Source organism: Myxine glutinosa, chromosome 8 (genome assembly GCF_964187855.1).
Source record: "Myxine glutinosa chromosome 8, kmMyxGlut1.1, whole genome shotgun sequence".
NCBI lineage: Eukaryota > Metazoa > Chordata > Myxini > Myxiniformes > Myxinidae > Myxine > Myxine glutinosa.
Genome location: NC_136268.1, coordinates 155,691,715 through 155,701,364, shown reverse-complemented (window position 1 = coordinate 155,701,364; position 9,650 = coordinate 155,691,715). Strand labels below are relative to the sequence as shown.

Sequence of the window (9,650 nt, the reverse complement as noted above, 5' to 3'; positions counted from 1 at the left end):
CTTGTGTCCCAAACCCATCCCTCTCTGTACCCACCGTACCCAGTCGTACCCAGCTGCTCCTGGACTCTGTGTCCTTTTCTCCTGACAAGGTGGAGAAGTTTCTGTCAACCCTCGACTCTGATTTTGCAACTGGACCTGACCGCATCAGCCCACAGGTCTGAAAATTCTGCTCTGCCGCTCTTTCACTCCCTCTCTCTGTTCTCTTCACCCTATCTTTTGCTCAAGTTCATCTCTCATCAGCTTGGAAATCAGCCAACATCACCACTTTGCACAAAAAATGTGCAAAAACATATCCTTGCAACGACAGACCAATCAGCCTTCTCCCAATTATCAGCAAAGTCATGGAATCCACCATTGCTTCGGAAATCAAATCTTTCCTCTTCTACAATGGCTTGATCTCTGACCATCAATTTGGTTTCAGACCAGGTCACTCTACTCTGGACATGCTGCTTCTGCTGTCTCAACAATGGATGAAGGTCCTCAATGCCAAACAGGAAATTAGAGCTGTCTCCCATGACATGTCACGTGCCTTCGATATGGTCTGGCACCCCGCTCTGCTCACCAAACTCTCCTCCTATGGTATCCACGGAAATCTCCACGCATGGCTTGCGGACTTCCTCTCAAGTCATAGTCAACGTGTGGCCCTGAATGGGTTTCTCTCATCTCCTCTTCCTGTTCAGGCTGGAGTTCCCCAAGGCAGTGTTCTGGGCCCTGTGCTTTTCCTGGTCTTCATCAATGATCTGTCTGACTCTCTTGAAAATCCTCTCTACCTCTTTGCTGATGACTCCACTCTCTGCCGCTCCATTCCTCATCCCTCAGATCAGCAGTCTGCAGCCTCGTCACTCTCTGCAGACCTGGACAATATCACAGACTGGGCAAACAATTGGAACATGTCTTTCAATCCTGACAAATCTCACACGCTTACTATGTCTCTCTGAAAAGACCGACTGGACAACCCTCCCATCCACTTTCTGAACAATCCTCTCCAAGAAGTTCTGTCACTCAAGCTTTTGGGTCTCACCATCTGCCATGATCTTTCCTGGGAAAACCACATCTCCAATTTAGCCTCCAAAGCCAGTCACCGACTGAGCATCCTCCATCGTGTGAAGTCCTTCCTTGGCACACCTGAGCTCCTCACCTCATACAAGGCTTTAATCCACAGCTCAATGTAATACTGTTCTCCCCTCTGGGCTGGTGCTCCTGCCTCACACCTAGCTCGGCTTCACGCTGTTGAAACCAAAGCTTTCAGAATCATTGGAATCTCCCACGATGAATCTGATTGTTAGGGCCTCTCACTCACTCACCGCAGGCAGGTTGGTGGTCTTTCTCTCTTCTTCCGACTCCTTTCCGGCCTTGTTCCCCCCAGCTCTCTCTGTTCTCTGTTCCCCAAATATTCCTGCAGGTCACACAAGATCTGCCTGCAACCCTCTTATGGTTAAACTGCCGAAATCTCGGCTCTCTGCTCACCTTCACTCTTTCATTCCTCTTTCGTCCCGCCTCTGGAACAAACTCCCTCACTCTCTTCAATCCCACTCCTCCCTCAAGGTCTTTAAAACAGCTGTTCACCACCATCTCTTATCTTCAAAACCTTAATCTTTTCTACCCCCATTAATACACCCCAAATCCATCTCTTTAAATGCCCAACTTCTTTCGTGAAACTGCTAGAAGTGTTCATTTGATTTATCCCTCCCTCCTCCCGCAGCCCTCCCCCTTCCACAGATCTACCGACGTCCCTGTTTTCTTCTGTTGTTGTGCTTGTGTGCTTCCTTCTCTCCACATCTTGTCTCCCGCTCCCTTCATTGCATGTTTTATGTGTCTGTGCATGTTTTCATGTTCAATATGTTAGCTCTTACACGAGCCTCGATTCTGTATACAAAAAAAAATCGACAACATCTGGAAAATCGAAGATCGTTACAATGCCCCAAGTTTGTTGGATCACAGGAGTGCCCCAAACATATGAGGCTCAGTTAAATAAGTCACGCAACAAAGATTCTGTTGGAGATCATCAGGGAAAGAGTTATCTTCTACAGTATTTGAAAGAGGTCATTGCCAAGGAGTATTGGCCGAGTGTGTAAGCCCTTCCTTCCGGTACATAGCCTCTACCCTTGCCAAGACTTTCAGACTCCCTCCTAGTGGTGAACCATGGTAACAGTGTTCTTGTGGGCACTGGCTCAATGCCTCGAGGATCTCAGAGTATGTTGGTACCCTAAAGGTGGTAGTGTGCATGGCCCTCCATTGTGAGGACTTGCTGTGATACTCACCAATCCATCCAGGAGCTCTTTAGCCTTGGTAGGCAGTCCACCGAGGAGAAGGAAACTCTGCTTGCAAATCCCCCTGTTGTCGTGAAATTGAACTCAGGTTACGACCCAGGAGTTATTACACCTGCTGTCCACTGTACGGCGTCTATAAGGTCCTGGACGCCAGGCTCGGAGGACAGTCCTGTGACATTTGTCGTGTGTTATTCATGCTCATGCTTATCGTGGTAATGAGAATCTCATTGCGGATTGCTTGCTTGTTTGCTTGCATGGCATATCTATTCTTGCTTGTGTGACTGTAGTGTATTGATACAATGCTTGCTGATTTCCTCCGAGATACTACTGGAGATTGATTCTGATTAAACTCATGAAGGAGACATTGTTGGAGTCCCTCCTGTGTCTCTTTAGACAAAGTCTTGGTCTTGGAATCACAGCTGATTCCGTGGTGGCGTCAGGAAGGGCATCCGGCCACAAAATGCCTCAAATACCTTTTGGCGAAGCAGCCATTCGGTGAATCATGGCTGACACATGCAGGCATGGAAACGGCCATAAAACGATGGCGACGAGCAATTTGGTTTCATATGTGGTGAAGGCACAAAAGAGGTGTTATGTTGATGTTGAGAACTTTGATTGAAAAGGTGAAAGGTAAAAAGGACATAGTTATGGGCAAAGCTCATCGACTATGCCAAGACATTCAGTAGCATCCAACATGATGCGATGTGGAAAGCCTTATTTTAATTTGGAGTGCCAAAACATCCAGTTTGGTTGATTAGATGCTTGTATACAAAGGTAGTTGGAGTAGTTCGCGTAGACGATGGGCAGACACAAATTTCATTTCTTAAAAGGTGTACGCCAAGGTTGTTCACTGTCCCCTGTGCTCTTCAATGCGGTTGGTGAGAGGATTATGAGAGATGTGAAGTGCGTCTTACCACAACGAGTGGGACGCACACTTGTAAATGCTGTTTGCATAGTAAATGAGGACAAGACTCGAGTCATGGTTTGGAATGGTGTAAATGGAGAAAACGTGCATAATGGCCCGTTAATACTGACCCCAGAGGAGCGTTTTTAAAATCCTGGTTCAGTAATTTCATCAACTGAACCTATGTCCATAGAGATTATGATCAGACTTGCTCTGACTCAAGGTGTAGTTAGTGATTTGTCTGCTGTTTGGAAGTCTCAACGTATTGGAATAGATCTGAAAAAGGGCGAGTGAATCATTTGTTTGGAGTATTACACATTATGGATGTGAAAGAAAGAAACTCCCAGAGCAGAAGATGAAAGGCATAATGACGTTTATATGCCGAAGGTGTAATATATATATTGTTGTGGATCCCGGGTCTGTCAATGTACTAAGGGGGGGGGGGGGGGAGGGGGGGGAGGGGAGGAAGGTTATGACACCGTTTCCCCTCAGACTCCGAGGCCACTGGGCCGTCGGCAGCGATGAAGCTTCAGTCACCAGTCTCCCATGCACGTGCCGAAGGGTTACTGGTCACCAAACCCAAAGAGCTTCAAAGACACGCGGCCAGAAAGACCAGGTATTGAACCCTCGCGTTCCCACACCTTATGGTGTGCCGAGCGGATCACACGGTGTGGGTTGCGGCGTTATCTTGCGTGATTTATGGGCCTAATTCAAGTCAAATTCGGTTTCGGCTTTGCCAGGCCAATGGAGAAAAGAACGATACGAACAGGTTTGAAAATAACAAAATGTACAGCCTTTTATTTACAAGGCACAGAAAAAGAGATGGGAGGCAGGCTTATCAATTCTTACCTAGCCTAGATCCCGACAGGTGCCTTGCACACACACACACACACACACTGGGAATGAAACACACAGGTTAACCTCGTACCAATTGATGTGCTGACGCGGACTCGAAGGTGGCGGCAAGGGGTTGTGCACAGTGCGCACAACTCGGTTTGGTCCGGACATGCAGCTTGGATGAAGGAAGGTCCGAAGGACGAAGCGACGCTTCGAAGTCCGCACAAACGATGATTCAGGATGGATGAATTTCAGTGCAGAAAGGACAAACCAGCACGTCAGACAGGCAGCTTCAAGATGAACGTCGAGAGCTCGAATGACGATGGGCACGGACCTTTAACGGGTCGAATGTCCTTCAAGAATGTTCCACGGCCTCCCATTGGCCGAGGTTGGTCACGTGCCCTGCCTCTCACTAGGAAGGTTTCATTCCTCCTTCCCTCTTTCATTTGGGGAGGTTTTACAACCCACCATTGTGTCTACGACCCCTCATTGGTCGCCTGCTGGTGACGTGGGCTTTTCTGTTAGCCACGCCTCCCTGCACATGAACCAACGTCTTTGTTCACCATTACGAGGGGGTTGGAATCCTGCCTAACTCAATGCATATTGGTGTGGATTACTAAACATTGGGAGGGGAGCTAATCTTTACATTTAATAAGAAATAACTAACGACTGCAGGCTACATGTTGTCGTGTAATTAACTATAGTGTGTTTGCCTTTATTGCAAAACCACATATATATATATATATATATATATATATATATATATATATATTGAAGCTAGCCATTAAAGCGAGGAGGTGTCTTGATCAACTTAATAGACGAGTTTGGTCCTCATTGGCTAGATTTTTTGCAGTGTGCCATCCTGACGAGGGGCGGTAGACCTGCATGCAAATCGGACCTGGCAGGAGTAATGCCCTGCTGGAAGATTAAGGGGTCTTACTCCTATTAAGAGGAGTGGTCCCAATTGTATGACCATGCATTGTGGCCCTCCGGGGGCATGATGCATGAGTTTGAATGACCATGTGCTTCCCCCTTGGGGTTGAGGTGCATGTGTAATGTTATTGGGACACTGGGACAGCCTTGTTGACGTTGTGCCTTGGCCATGGGGTCAAGGTGCACGTCCAAGGCTGTTCAAATGTTTGACTTTTTACCTTTTTTCACAAGCAAAAAAGGCAGGCCTTTCCTGTGGCCCCAAAATAGGCTGGTAGACCTGCATGCAAATCGGACCTGGCAGGAGTAATGCCCTGTCGGTGGATCAAGGGGTCTTACTCCTATTAAGAGGAGTGGTCCCAATTGTATGACCATGCATTGTGGCCCTCCGGGGGCATGATGCATGAGTTTGAATGACCATGTGCTTCCCCCTTGGGGTTGAGGCGAATGTGTATTGTTATGGGGACAGCCTTGTTGACGTTGTGCCTTGGCCATGGGGTCAAGGTGCACATCCAAGGCTGTTCAAATGTTTGACTTTTTACCTTTTTTCACAAGCAAAAAAGGCAGGCCTTGCGCAGGCCCTAAAAGCGCTGGTAGACCTGCATGCAAATCGGACCTGGCAGGAGTAATGCCCTGTCGGTGGATCAAGGGGTCTTACTCCTATTAAGAGGAGTGGTCCCAATTGTATGACCATGCATTGTGGCCCTTCGGGGGCATTATGCATGAGTTTGAATGACCATGTGCCTCCCCCTCGGGGTTGAGGCGCATGTGTATTGTTATGGGGACAGCCTTGTTGACGTTGTGCCTTGGCCATGGGGTCAAGGTGCACGTCCGAGGCTGTTCAAATGTTTGACTTTTTACCTTTTTTCACAAGCAAAAAAGGCAGGCCTTGCGCAGGCCCTAAAAGCGCTGGTAGACCTGCATGCAAATCGGACCTGGCAGGAGTAATGCCCTGTCGGTGGATCAAGGGGTCTTACTCCTATTAAGAGGAGTGGTCCCAATTTTATGACCATGCATTGTGGCCCTTCGGGGGCATGATGCATGAGTTTGAATGACCATGTGCTTCCCCCTTGGGGTTGATGCGCATGTGTATTGTTATGGGGACAGCCTTGTTGACGTTGTGCCTTGTCCATGGGGACAAGGTGCACGTCCGAGGCTGTTCAAATGTTTGACTTTTTACCTTTTTTCACAAGCAAAAAAGGCAGGCCTTGCGCAGGCCCTAAAAGCGCTGGTAGACCTGCATGCATATCGGACCTGGCAGGAGTAATGCCCTGTCGGTGGATCAAGGGGTCTTACTCCTATTAAGAGGAGTGGTCCCAATTGTTTGACCATGCATTGTGGCCCCTCGGGGGCATGATGCATGCGTTTGAATGACCATGTGCTTCCCCCTTGGGGTTGAGGCGCATGTGTAATGTTATTGGGACAGCCTTGTTGACGTTGTGCCTTGACCATGGGGTCAAGGTGCACGTCCAAGGCTGTTCAAATGTTTGACTTTTTACCTTTTTGTCATTGCAAAAAAGGCAGGCCTTCCCTGTGGCCCCAAAACAGGGCTGGTAGACCTGCAAATCGTACCTGGCAGGAGAAATTCTGCTTGGTGCTGACAAACCTGGCAGGAGTAATACCCTGTCAGTGGATCAAAGGGTCTTACTCCTATTGAGAGGAGTGGTCCCAATTGTATGACCATGCATTGTGGCCCTTCGGGGTCATGATGCATGTGTTTGAATGACCATGTGCTTCAGCCTTGGGGTTGTGGCACATGTGTATTGTTATTGGGACAGCCTTGTTGACGTTGTTCCTTGGCCATGGGGTCAAGGTGCACGTCCAAGGCTGTTCAAATGTTTGACTTTTTACCTTTTTTCATTGTAAAAAAGGCAGGCCCTAGCACGGGCCCTAAAAGCGCTGGTAGGCCTGTAAATCGTACCTGGCAGGAGTAATGCCCTGTCAGTGGATTAAGGGGTCTTACTCCTATTAAGAGGAGTGGTCCCAATTGTATGACCATGCATTGTGGCCCTTCGGGGGCATGATGCATGTGTTTGAATGACCATGTGCTTCAGCCTTGGGGTTGAGGCGCATGTGTAATGTTATTGGGACAGCCTTGTTGACGTTGTGCCTTGGCCATGGGGTCAAGGTGCACGTCCGAGGCTGTTCAAATGTTAGACTTTTTACCTTTTTTCACAGTAAAAAAGGCAGGCCTTAACTCTGGCCTCATAACAGTTAATAAGCCTGCAAATCGTACCTGGCAGGAGTAATGCCCTGTCAGTGGATCACGGGGTCTTACTCCTATTTAGAGGAGGAGGAGTGGTCCTATTGTATGACCATGCATTGTGGCCCTTTGGGGGCATGATGCATGTTTTGAATGACCATGTGCTTCAGCCTTGGGGTTGAGGCGCATGTGTAATGTTATTGGGACAGCCTTGTTGACGTTGTGCCTTGGCCATGGGGTCAAGGTGCACGTCCAAGGCTGTTCAAATGTTTGACTTTTTACCGTTTTTCATAGTAAAAAAGGCAGGCCTTAGCTGTAGCCTCATAACAGTTAATAAGCCCTCGTCGGAATGGCATGATGTTGAAGTCATGGGGACTCACTCCTATGGAGGAGTGGTCCAATTGTATGACCATGCATTCTCGCCCTTCGGGGTCAGGATGCATGTGTTTTGATTGACCATGTGCTTCAGCCTTTGGGTTGAGGTGCATGTGTATGCTAATGGGAAAGCCTTGATAGACTGTGTGCCTTGGCCATGGGGTCAAGGTGCACGTCCAAGGCTGTTTAAATGTTTGATTTTTTACCTTTTTTTATTCTAAAAAAGGCACCTCATAAGAGGTAAATACGTCCGAAATCTGGATTGGCGGCTCTGCTTGATGTTTAGCCAATGGGGACCAAAGAATAAATCTTATGGGGACCTCGTAGAGTTTAGCCAATGGGGACCTCGTAGAGTAAATAAGATCGAAAGACGTCCCCCTAGTTAATTCCATGAACCTACAGACAGGCCACGATATATCTTTTTAAATAGCTTATTTCCTTATTCTATGTAGGCTAAATATGTGTTTCCCACTAGATTGACTCTGCATTGCATCAAATGAAATAAGCGTAGGCCCCTCCGATGATCCATGGCAGCTCAAGTGCCAGGGATTCCCCCACTTGAGCTTTGACAGCAACCGTTTATTGCAGTACTGAACTGCTGTGCAACGTGACGGCGCATTACCTGCAGCTGCTGACCGGTTTTCGACATTTGCGGCCATTATGAACAAGGGGAGTGGCTAGAGAAGACGGGTCGCCCCCCTCGTCATAGGGGGGAGGAGTAAGTCGGCCCCGCTCATCCAATCCAGAAAAAGGGGTTTGGCTAAGAGAGGGCGGAGCGGGAACCCCCGAGAAAGTGCGCGAAGGTTCGGTGAGAAACCAATATAAACCGCCGCGGGACGCACTCCGTGCTCTTGCTCTGACCCCGTCCTCTTGCTTGCTGTCGATCGTTGTTGCTGGGGAGAAGGAGGACGCCTGAACGAGCAGGTGTGACCGAGCCTGCGAGCCATCGTGCGACCAGCTGCGCTGCAGCTAAGGGGACGCAGGCCACGAAAAGGGCGCGCCAGGCAGCAATCCATGCTGGACCCTCCATTGCCTCCCAAAACAACCATCCATCCTCAAGCCATACCTGCCTGCAATTTCCCCCGTGTAAGTGTGAACGTCGTCTGTCTTGAATGTTGTCCTGGGGTTTATAAGTAAACTGCATAGTATAAGCTAATGATTTCCCTGTGTCACCTGCTTCTTCCATCCATTGCTTGTAAATAACTTGATTGCTCCTTTTTGCTTGTGTGTGTATAATAAATCTGTTCTTCCTCTGTACTCTGTCTTCCTCCTCTCTTCCTTCTCTTTCGGTCGCTTTAGAGGTTTCCAAATTGAATACCTGTGGCGCGATTTGGTCAACGTTTGGGGGAGTCGGGCTAATCGGGGATCCTGTAACGGTCGCGGTTGACCATCCGCTCGGCCCAAAGTAACATCTTGTCCGCGACCCGTAACAATATATATATATATATATATATATATATATATATATATATATATATATATATATATACATATATATATATATACATATATATATATATATATATACATATATACATATATATATATACATGCATACATATATACACACACAGTATTATCATGTCTTTGTGTATATACCATGATATGTAGACATGGCTTTGTTTATATACCATGAAATAGTCATGTCTTTGTTTATGTAGCCTGGTGTGTGGTTAATGCTTTGATTATATACCATAATTTATAGTCATGTCTTTGTTTATATACCATGAAATATAGTCATGGATTTGTTTATATGGCCGCCTAGTGTGCGGTTAAGGCGTTGTTTTTATACCATGAAATATTGTCATGTGTTTGTTTATATACCATGAAATATAGTCATGGATTTGTTTGTGTAGCATGGTGTGGGGTTAAGGCTTTGATTAATTATATACCATGATATATAGTCATGTCTTTGTTTTTATACCATGAAAAATAGTCATGTCTTTGTTTATGTAGCCTGGTGTGTGGTTAAGGCTTTGATTATATACCATGACATATAGTCATGTCTTTGTTTATATACCATGAAATGTAGTCATGTCTTTGTTTATGTAGCCTGGTGTGCGGTTATGGCTTTGTTTATATACCATGATATGTAGTCATGGCTTTGATTATATACCATGAAATATAGTCT

General features: G+C 47.0%; 1 long non-coding RNA gene across 1 annotated transcript; it reads left to right on the top strand.

Annotated features, from left to right (window-relative positions):
• The first annotated feature begins 3,664 nt into the window (after positions 1 to 3,664).
• On the top strand, positions 3,665 to 8,776 carry LOC137432150 (uncharacterized). The gene is made up of 2 exons (XR_010985443.1): positions 3,665 to 3,790; positions 8,424 to 8,776. It is a non-coding gene; the product is annotated as an uncharacterized LOC137432150 (long non-coding RNA).
• The last annotated feature ends 874 nt before the right edge of the window (positions 8,777 to 9,650 follow it).